Raw genomic sequence first — 11,256 nt, forward strand, 5'->3', positions numbered from 1 at the left:
TCGTATGTGATAGACCAATTAACTCTAATTATAGAACGTCGTTCAGTTCGGTGCATGACGTAATTTTTCACCAGGCGCGGGCAAATGTAGCTGATGTTTATTTTAATCTCAGATTTCAGATTGCACACAATGTTGCTATGCAGGAAAGTATACATTTACTTTATAATTTGACAACATTTTAGGCTACCAACGTACGGATTAAGGCATCTTTTCGTATTATACATATGCTACACATGTTACATATTTTTTTATATATGGTAAACCTACTTCTTAACAATTACATGATAATTAATTGAAATAATGACAATTTCATGGTTTTCTCGGTTTTGAATAATCAATTCTTAAACAATATACTTGCAGGAAAAAACATTCCATTCAAGTTAAAGTATGTACGTATACGGGTTATAATTCATAACGAATCGAATAACCCACATTGCCAAAAGTATGGCAGAGGGTGAAGATATATTCAGAATGCCATTATTTTTTGGAGATAGAACATTTTCATTTACAGTTTTCTTTGTCAGCATTTGTATAAAGTGTTAACCTTGGAAAAGAGATCTTATTTTTTTTTAGATGAATTCTTCTATTTCTCTTTTTATTCCATGAGTAGCATATTAAGGCAAAAGTAGTCATCCAGAGTTTACAAAGAAATATTTAAAAATTAGACAACATTATTGTTTAGCTCATCTTTATTACTCAAATACATTTGTATGAGATACATCTGAGATACATCATGAGATACATTTGTATTAGAAATTGCATCAGTATTCAAAATATCCTTTTTTGACCAGAAAATTTTCCTAAAATACCCTCATAGCCACTGTCCACAAAGTTAGCAGTGAAGGAGAAGCAGTCTCTTCAGAGGCCTCATTTAAGGCTGACTGAATGAAGTGCAATTCTTTCAATGCTGATGACACTGTCCAACTTGGCAGCAGAAAGGAAATCTACACCTTCGTTCCTTATTTCCTTCGGTGAGAAAGCTGGCTGATCAACCTTTATTCCAATGGATGATTCTGTTCTCACTTAGCATAAGCATCCAATAGAAAACCTGAGGGAAAAGAATTGAAATAGTATGATAATGAATTTTAAGTTAATGTAGTTTTCTAAACTACTATTAGGATGTTTTAAGCAAAAATATAATTATCTGAGTGATCAAAAGGGCTAAAGAAATATTTACTGGTTTAAGATTGAAAGATTGTTCCCCTTAAAAAATGAAACTTTCACTTTAAATCTATGCATATGACCACAAAGAAATATTAAAGATATTAAGCTTTAATTCAAATGGAAATGAATTTCATACATATGGTATTTTAGTGAAACAGATTAAATTCATCAATTAGAATTTATTGAAAATATTTTGATTAACTACTGCTGCTACTTACTCGATTCCAACATTTTATAAATTTGTCTAACAGTAATGGGTAGAACACCTTTAAAATAATATATCTGTGATTAAGAATGGTTAAGAATGCCTTGCTGAATTTAATAACTTCAGATCATCAGTCAAATACCATGCAAGAAATTTGAGCCTAAAATGCATTATTATGTTTGTGTTAAGATTTCAAAATACATTTAAATATAATCATATGAATGTGGAAATTATAAGACAAAGTTAATATAATGGAATCTCTTTCCTTTCAAGAAAAGGAAGATAAGGTACAATGGAAGTTGGAACAACATATATTTCACATCAGCAAATATGTTTATTTAATGGCAAATCATCTGGGCTAATAATGAATATCGTAAGATGCTTTACAGACTTATTGATGGATTTTTAGTTTTTTTCTTAAGGAGCTCCAACCACTGCTTAGCCTCCTCTTCTACTCTCCTTACCTGCCCATGTGAGCAATATATATCCCAAAAGCTGACCAAATATGTAACAAGGAATGAAGAAGATTGGGATGTGAGAATAAGGACAGACTGAAAGAAACGGAGTGTGTGTTGGGCGAGTCCAAGGCAGGAGAGCTGGGAAAACAGTGAGGGTAAACAAGGAAATGTCTTGCCAGTTATCAATCATCACACCTGGCTTGCTCAATATCCTTTAACAGAGGAAGTTAGCACTTATTTAAACAAATTGTGTTGTTATATAACACTTAACACAGTTGCTACTGCCAGTGATTAAGCATATATTGGAAGCTTATGAAATTGCATGGAGATAGGAAAAAAATTAAATGGTAATGAAATTAAAACAATAAGTTAGCAGCAAGGTAAGAGGGGGGGGGGGAGACGTTTTTTGGGAATAGTTTGAAGAAAGTGGGAATTATTGCAGGGCATATTGCCTGGAAATAAACATTCAATGTGTGCAATAGAAGTGAGATTGCTGGGAATATGAAAGAAGAAGGTATATAAGAAGCATGTTAGTTTTATGTTTGAAGGTTGCATCAGCAGCTAAGGTCACTTTGCACCACTGTTGATTAACTTAAGAAAATAATGTTTGTACGTAAATTCAAAGGCATTTTATATTAAAAGGCAAAATGAAGGGAAAGAGTTGATATTGGATGAAATTGAAAGTAGGTGTTAAACTTGTGTGGTGGAAAACCTTACACCCAGAAAACATCACAGCGTTGACAGAAGTGACCTAATGGACATCATAGAAGGAAATCCAGTGGTAAACAATAAGACAAGAATGTCTCCATCACCGAAGAACCTCTTAACCATCTAGTGAAATCACAAATGAACTCAAAAACAGAAAAGAATAAAACGAAGAAATTGAACATACAGAAGCTGAAGGAATGAGGGCCCAAATAACATTTTTATTGTCCACAGACCATAGATATACTAGCCCTGAAAATGGATGGCGCTGAATTGACGTGCCTATACCAGGCCGTCTCCACAGGACGGACTCTGCTCCCAGTCGAGTGTCGCTTGACGCGGCAATGAGTGGGAGGGTTGCGGCGGCGTGCGCATAACAGTCTGGGCTCGAACATGCCTGGAGCCATTGTCTGTGCAGATCTTGGTGGTAGTAGTAAATTTCGGTAGTAGCATAGGAGTCTTAAAAAAGAAATTAAAAAAATATATTATTTAGCACTATGAACATGCTTAAAAAAAGTGTACACATGAAAGTATGCAATAAAAACTATGCATCACAATGACTTTGTGCAAGGTTTCCACAGCATTGAATTGCTTCTCTTTGCATTTCCGGGTTCTCCATCCGGATTGGTTGTCTTTTGGTGATGACAGTTTTCCTGGCCATCCTGCCTGCATCTTCAGGTCGTAGGTATTTTTAAAAGCTTTCTTGCCTGTTTTACATAGGGCTGTTAGTCATGTACTACACTCTGATTGGATTGTCCTTTTCCACGCAATGTTAAATGGATATCCATCGCCCAATGTGATATTTCTTGGTCTGGTACAAGAAAGCTTCAAAAAAATGCCTTTGACCTGAAGACCCAGGCATGATAGCCAGCGGAACTGTCGTCACCAAAACAACCAACGTGGATGGAGAACCCAGGCATGCAATGACAAGCATTACAATTATATTTTATTTTTATATTTATCCAATGAAAAGTAACACTTCATTAGAAGGAATTTCCTAAGTTTCAATTTGGAACCACAATTTATCATTCATTTCAATGAGTTTGGTATAGTGTTATAAATTATTACACCCATTACTATTGGGATTTTATATGGAATTGCTGATTTATGATAACTTATGTGGATGTTATGATTTCTAGTTGAATAAGAGTGATTTTTGCTATTTGCATGAAAGATCTGGATATTATTTATGATTAAGACAGACATGGCAAATATATATTACATAGAGGGAATGGTAAGAAATTTTAAATTTTTTGAATAAAGGCCTATATAATTGATAACTTTGTACAACATGTATACAGATGATCCCCAGAACATGCCCATTATTACCTTGCTGATTTATGAATGTCGCATAAAATTCAGTTTAATACTAGGTGAAATATATCTAAGCCAACCTACAAGTTAATTAATGTTGTCAGATAACCTAAATAAACAGGACATCCCAGTCAGCTTAAGCTTAATATGCAATATGGCTTAACCCAAATCCATGATACTTAGTCAAATTCGAAAACTATTGGAAAATCAAAGTAAATTAATGATTAAACAAGAGTAACCGCAGTGATCACCACAAAGATTGATTTTTATAAATAAGAGGGTGCAGCTCACCTCACAAAGGCCAAAGGCATGTCGGATTAGAAGGTTTCACAGAATACCGCACACCAGCTTGCACAGGAGTTTGGCAAAATAGGGCATCATGCCAAAATTAAGGAACTGAGATGAAGCAGTTCATTTCCTTGGGCTGCCTGTGGTTTAAGCACCCTGAAAATAATAGAATGACAGTTAAGCGAGGAATTTTCCAAAGTCACCTGGAATATGGCCGGGCCCTTCAGAGTTAAACTGAATTATATAATCCCTTGGCTACTGCACCTCCCAGAAGAAATAATTTGCAAGCTAAATTTCCATCATAAAATTATGTTGATTTAATATTATGAGAAAAATGACTTCTTTCAATAAATAATAAGATATCAGCAATCCTGCATCATTGGGGTGATTACAAATTGGGCTTATTTGGTTACTTTTGGGATGTTTTGCCAAAGATGTCATGCTACAACATGGGCTACTCTACTCTCAAATAAAAGCTAATTTAAAGATGTAATTCTACCTTAGGTGTCATGAAAGTGATAAATTTCCTAGTCCTATTAATACCACAAAATCTACATTAACTCACTTGATTTGGCAGATGCTACATATTTAAGAAGTGGTTTCTCAAAATCCTTTGCCTCCACCAGAAGTTGGTGCCATATTTTACAAGTAAGTTTTCATTGCGGATTGATCAATTAGGTAAAATATTTCACCATAAGAGAAAAAATACTTTTAACTAATGTTACTAAATAATAAAGCTAACTTGTACATGATATCTTAGTTAATCAATAGCTAGAAGTTTCAAGTTGGCATTGGAAAGATACTAAAACACAGCCACCACTTCTCAACCTTGCCAAGAAAGAATACCAGACTCAACTCACAAAAAATCTATCATTCTACCTACCTTCATTCCACCCAACTTCCCACGTATAATCCCACAGTTACCCGTCTTGACTAACATTCTCCCATTTAATACACTCAATATCAGTCTTGATTGCATGGGAATGCATTTTTTTAATGAAAGGAGAATGCGATGTACTTCCTACAAAACTTTCATTTGCTTTCCAATTTCAACTCAGGGTCATCATCTTAAAGTACCCAAGGACTGACTTCGCATTGAAACTGATTATCGCAAATGTGAAGTTTTATGGAAAATACATAGCAATCTTTTATTCTCGGTTCTATAACAGTGTCAATGTTTACACCATTCCTACTTGATAAGACTATAAATAATTAATCATTGCACGTATATTATCCGGGAAGTGAGTGAAATTAATAAGTTAATTGACTCAGCAGAGACAGAGAAACCTTAAGTTAGTGGATTTTACCCATATTTTCTCATCTCGGCAGCAGGTGGAATTTTATGGGGTGATTCTCCAAAAATAGACGTAAGATGAAATGACGAGGGAAGCTTGACGAGATTCATTCTAGGAGTGACCTCATCTGAAGCGTATTTGCAGAGAAAGCAATTTCAAAATAGTATTTTTTTAAGACTGACAAAAATAAGGAATTGGTGGCTAATTTCACCGAGCTCCAACGCGCCAGGACGGTACCTTTGTTTTCCTTGTAAGGATTCCTGGGAAATACATTGCAGTGGCTCGCTAACCCGACGCTATTTGTGAGCGCACAGCCTGTGCTTGAATGGCGAGCGCGATACTAATTAGGGTGCCACCGTCGCCTACGAAGGAATGAACTTCAAAATTCAGAATGAATTTTTATCCACTTAACATGATCGAATCTGCAGTCCCCTCCCATTTCGAAACATGCCGAGTGGGGGTGTTAGACCAGCAGATAATCCGATTATATATTGTGGATCGTCTACAACGATGAAGAATTGGACGTCGCAAATCGAAATTTCAATGCGTGTGCACACAAGAATTGGAAGCTACCGCGGCCGTGATTGCAATCTCAATATTAGCCGAAGATCGACAATATTCGGAATTTTAGGTGAGGCGGCCGAAAGCAAAGGTCATTAGCTCCAATATGGGATGGATTAGAGAGGAAGGAAGGGCGGATATAAACCTGACGTGGGCAGTAGTTCACTCGTAACGAAAGGCGCAATGGGGTCCGCAGTTTAACGTCCCATACGACGGACGGTGTACTCCCGCAAAGTGCTCTCCACAAAGCACCTTCATCGTAGGGATCACGAAAACACCGAAATATACCTGCCGCCTCTAGGATTCAAACTAGGACCCTCGGGGTGGGAAGCCAGTACGTTACCCACCGCACGATTCCCAGTGATAACAATTACGGGACAATCATTAATACAACCAAGGACAATAACCAACGACCATTGAGCCAAGCTGAAGGTTGGATTTACAGCGTACTTTAACCGTTCGCTCAGTGTATATACGGATGCCAGCAAAAGAAAGCACATTTCAAAATAATTTTTTTAGACTGACTACATGCGTACCAACTTACAACCGTCAAATTTCGCAAATGGCCCTAGGCTCTAGATAATCTAAGCATGACAATTAGAAAATTGATACACTGTACACGCTTATGAAGAACCCTAATCTACGTGGGCTTGCATGGAATCGCCACTCACCAATGATATAGAACTGCCCGTGATTACGACCGTTTAAGTCTTCTCTTGAGTAGCCCGACGATATGAACTCACGGTATCCACCTACCAGCTCCGGGATATCCATCCGCTCTGATCGGCTGCCTCATCCCAGCTCTCAAAGCGAACTGGCGAGACCAAATACCCGTCGGCAAGTAAGGTGGGTACTTTGGGAGGAAGGCGGGGGAGGCTAGGGAGGTTTATTTAGTGTGAGACTTCGCTCAAGAGAGAGTGAAATCGAATTGGGACGAAGGAAAAGGAGGCGGAGGGAATGGTTGGCCCATTTCAATTCCGAAAGTGCGCATTTCGCGTATCTTCGCAGGGCTTTGCACAGGAGCGAACTGGGATCCTGCAGTTAACCGCTCCCTTCCTTGGCGATAGATTCAGTGCGGAGTGTACGTACAGCTGTGCCCAAGACCACCAGCCAACGATGCAATTGCATGCCCCTCCAGAAATGTGCGCGCGTCATTAAACGAGCATTCGTGTGACCATCCAGTGAATCCAGACTTGGGTCTCATTGTACATGCCCAAACACACATGTAAGTAAATGAGTCCAATTATGAGGCTAATGCCTTGCGAACTGGAAAATTATTTACAGGTTCAAATTAAATTGGCGATAAATTGCTGCATGGAAAATTTCATCCCGTACTCGGTTAAATAAATGTGTTGGCAACTGCTATTCTTCAGTGGGTAGTAGGAACCTGAATATTTCCTTAGTTTTCTTTGGGATTATTACATAAGGGCATGGAACCTTGTACATAACGGGGAGGGTCGGTTGGATGGTGGGACAAAAGAGAGGGGGAGGGAGGGTGGAGGCACAGGTGAAGCAGCGTTGCCGATCCCGCCTCGGTAATGCGATGAGTCAACTGCGTCCCATCCGACGGACTATGCACTGGGATATCCTTGAGTAGCATTCAATTCCTCTTTCGCGGTGACTCTATCATCACGTTGGTTGGTCTCAATCCCCCTACCCTAAAGGCGGGGAAACACCCGAAAACTAACCCCTGGTAAGAAAGGGATGTCTTGAAAACGGGAGACCGGGGCCTATCCACTCCCAGTCAATTGGCATTCGTCACCTTAATATATTTTGAAAGAAGTTTGGAAGTGGGACGGCATTTTTCCGCAATTCTTTCACTTGTTCCTCCATAGTCATCGCTTCAAAAACCGAGCATAACGTTTTTGAACATTCCAATGCATGATACGAAGAACGGAATGCAAAAATTCGTGCTTTGCACATTACAATGCAATCAAAATCAGAATATTTAATCGAAATATCTAAGTATATCTGAATATAAAATCTTTACTTCCTCGATGACACTGTTCTGTTTTCCTATATGGAGATGACTGATGACATTTGGTTATTACTTTTATTTATTAATCTAATTTTTTAATCAAAAGAATTTATTTCATTGAAATATTTTCATAGTGTTAAGGTTATACCACCTCTCGAATATCCCTACAGATTGATCACCTTTTAATTCATCGAGGTCTAAATGCATTCTGCGGTGGAGAAAAAACTTTAATTACCATTAAAGTCGTGAATTTTTACCTAATAGGCGCCCAGCCATCTCGAAGACAGTCAGCGCATACTTATCAGTCTGGGAGCAAGAAATACATAAACCTGAATGTACCTAAGACTGAAACCTAGTATTGACGAAGAAATGGCACGGCGGTCGGACAATGTTATTCTTATCCCTTATCGTTCGTGGAAAAAATTATATCTTTAATCCATTTATCCTACACTTAATCTCATGATCTTGACTCTTGATAATTGACATGATCTCTCCTACCATAGTACGATGGGGGTAATAGTATATTTTCAACATCGCTGCTAAAGAGACGCCCTTCCAATTTATGCGAGAGCTTCAATCTGTAATTTAACCTTCGCTGCTTGAGTGATACCCAGCCCTGCTGCTCTAAAATTTTGGATGCGCTACTAAGTTCATCACTACAACATTTTACATATCTAGCTCCTCTACGCTGCCAGCGATCCTATTTGGCAATTAATCCAACTTCGTGAGGATCCCGTATTCTTGCAGCATACTACCTTGATCAAAAAGTTCCCGGAATAACCACCGTGTGGCGCTCCCATCGTTCCGATTTGAGTTCTGTTTTTTTTGTTAAATTGGTACATCTGTTGTGGATATTCCCTTTAAATCTTAGTGTCATAACTTGACATTTGCAAAAGTTACGTAGCCAAGAGTACATCTATCTCTGTGTGTGTTGGCGATTTTTTACAATTTCAGAAATGGATTTAAATTTGCAACAACGAACTTGTATTAAATTTTGCGTAAAAAACGGATTTAGTGGCGCACGGACGTTGGAAATGTTGGAAAAGTGTTTCGGCAACGATTCTCTAAAAAAAACGGTCGTTTACCAGTGGCACGAGCGGTTCAGAAGTGGTCGTGAGTCAATCGAAGATGATGAACGCAGTGGCAGACCATCGACATCGAAAGTCGGTGAAAAAATTGATAAAGTAAAAGAAATGTTGGTCAATAACCGCAAATTAACCAACAGAGAAATAGCGGAGGACTTGAACATTGCCTATGGATCCGCCCAAGACATTGTGGTTAATGACTTGGGTTTCCGTCGTGTAGCAGCAAAGTTGGTGCCAAAAGACCTCAATTTCATGCAAAAAAGAGACCGTGTTGACGTCGCAAAAGACATGATTTGCGAGGCTGAATCCGATCCCACATTCATCAAAAGGATCATTACTGGAGACGAGACGTGGGTTTATGAGTACGACACGCAATCCAGACATCAGGCAAGTGAATGGCGTTCACCAAATGAGCCGAGACCAAAAAAACCACGTCGTTTTCAGTCAAAAAAGAAGGCAATGCTGACGGTTTTCATGGATTACAACGGTGTAGTGCATCATGAATTTTTGCCAGAAGGCCAGACAGTAAACAAAGAGTATTATTTGGGCGTTATGAGACGTTTGCGTGAAGCAATTCGCCGAAAGAGACCAGAAATGTGGGCAGAAAACTCGTGGATTTTGCACCATGATAACGCACCGTCGCACAGTGCTATCATTATTCGTAATTTTTTCACGAAAAATGCAACAAATACCATCCAACAGCCACCGAATTCACCTGATTTGGCTCCCTGTGACTTCTTTCTGTTCAATCGAGTTAAAAAACCATTACGGGGAACGCGTTTTAGCAGCCGAGAGGAAGTAATGGAAAAATCGCAGGAAGCACTGATGGACATACCGAAAACCGAATATAAAAAATGTTTCGAGGATTGGATCAAGCGCTGGCATAAGTGTGTTGCAGTCGATGGGGATTACTTTGAAGGGGACAATATAGATTTAGATTAATAAACTTGTATTTTTAATTTTCTGAATAAATTCCGGGAAATTTTTGATCAAGGTAGTATTCCAAATGAGGCCGAGCAAGCGAAAGATAACGTTTCTCCTTGGCCATTTCATCACACCTCTTACTTTTCTAATAAATCCTAATTTTTTGCTATCTTGTCCACATATTCCCCGCACATGTTTCGCCCAGGAAAGGTCGTGAGTGAGGTTAACGCCTAGGTATTTAATCGAGTCTACGCATTCCATTTTTGTGATTTGTGATTATGCACTTGCGAGGTGAGATGGAATGATAGCGGGGATTACTGGAGTAATAGTTATGAAGTAATTTTCGGCGGATGTGACGAGAACCGACGAGGGGTTGCCAAAATATGAATAAAAAGTTTGGAAGGATCGTAGTCAACGAAGAGCAAGAAACGGATAGAATTTTATCCAGGTAAATTAAAAGCAGAACCGACGAACTCGGTCAATGTATATGTAAAAATGTCACCAAGCAATCATAAGGAGGAAGAAGTCGATAGGGTAGACGATCAGTTAGAGGATATAATCGCGGATGTTCCTGGAGGGAAGCATTTTTTAGTGAAGGGTTGCATCAGTATACGAAGGAAAAGATGGTTATGAGATAGGCTGTTATGGTTTAGGTCGGTGAAATGACTGCGGGGAGAAAGCAGTTGAATTCTGCATGAGACAGGGGTTACAATTTACCAAAGATTATTGAAAAATGAAACCTGTGACTACATTTAGACTTGAACTTAAATAATCTTTTCATCCGCGATTGTTGCCTTGTGAAACTTGCCCGTCTTTGTGAGGCTTGTCTGAAACTGCGTTCGATGAGGTTATCGCTTTTTTTATTATGGATTTTAATAGTTATATCTGGTGTTGTAAGTACCTCAAAACCATTTGTAAAACCGTGCCCCAGAGTTAATTAAGTTTCCTTACTTCTATGGCATTGTTTCCGCTTGTTAGTAGACATTTCTTCCGGTAGCATAACCTGTCCCCATACTGCTGACGAAATCCGTCGGGCTTTTTAATCCAGTTTGAAAACCAAAATCGCATAGTTCTGAGCTGTTATTCTCAGCTATTTAAAATTGAGAGGTATTAGCGATATAATTTTTCACTTTAGATTGCATTGCGGATCAGTAACCTTAGTTAACGCTGTAACTAGGCGACAAGTTGGTACGGTTCAACCTGTAAAATATATTGAGACCAGTTCCATGAGCATTTTTTTTTAATATTATCGTAAAATCCATGTATGGCTGCTGTGAAT

General features: G+C 38.6%; 1 long non-coding RNA gene across 2 annotated transcripts; it reads right to left on the reverse strand.

The window, feature by feature from the left end:
* Nucleotides 1-688: 688 nt before the first annotated feature.
* Nucleotides 689-7,354, reverse strand: LOC139687794 (uncharacterized). 2 transcript variants are annotated; one of them, XR_011700664.1, is made up of 4 exons: nucleotides 6,662-7,354; nucleotides 4,138-4,290; nucleotides 2,769-2,991; nucleotides 689-1,048 (listed from the first exon to the last, which is right to left on the reverse strand). It is a non-coding gene; the product is annotated as an uncharacterized lncRNA (long non-coding RNA). The 2 variants fall into 2 exon arrangements; XR_011700663.1 differs by lacking the exon at nucleotides 689-1,048 and having other exon boundaries at nucleotides 1,702-2,991.
* Between the last annotated feature and the right edge of the window lie 3,902 nt (nucleotides 7,355-11,256).

The sequence above is a fragment of the Hetaerina americana genome, unplaced genomic scaffold (genome assembly GCF_022747635.1).
Source record: "Hetaerina americana unplaced genomic scaffold, ioHetAmer1.1.p SCAF_2, whole genome shotgun sequence".
NCBI lineage: Eukaryota > Metazoa > Arthropoda > Insecta > Odonata > Calopterygidae > Hetaerina > Hetaerina americana.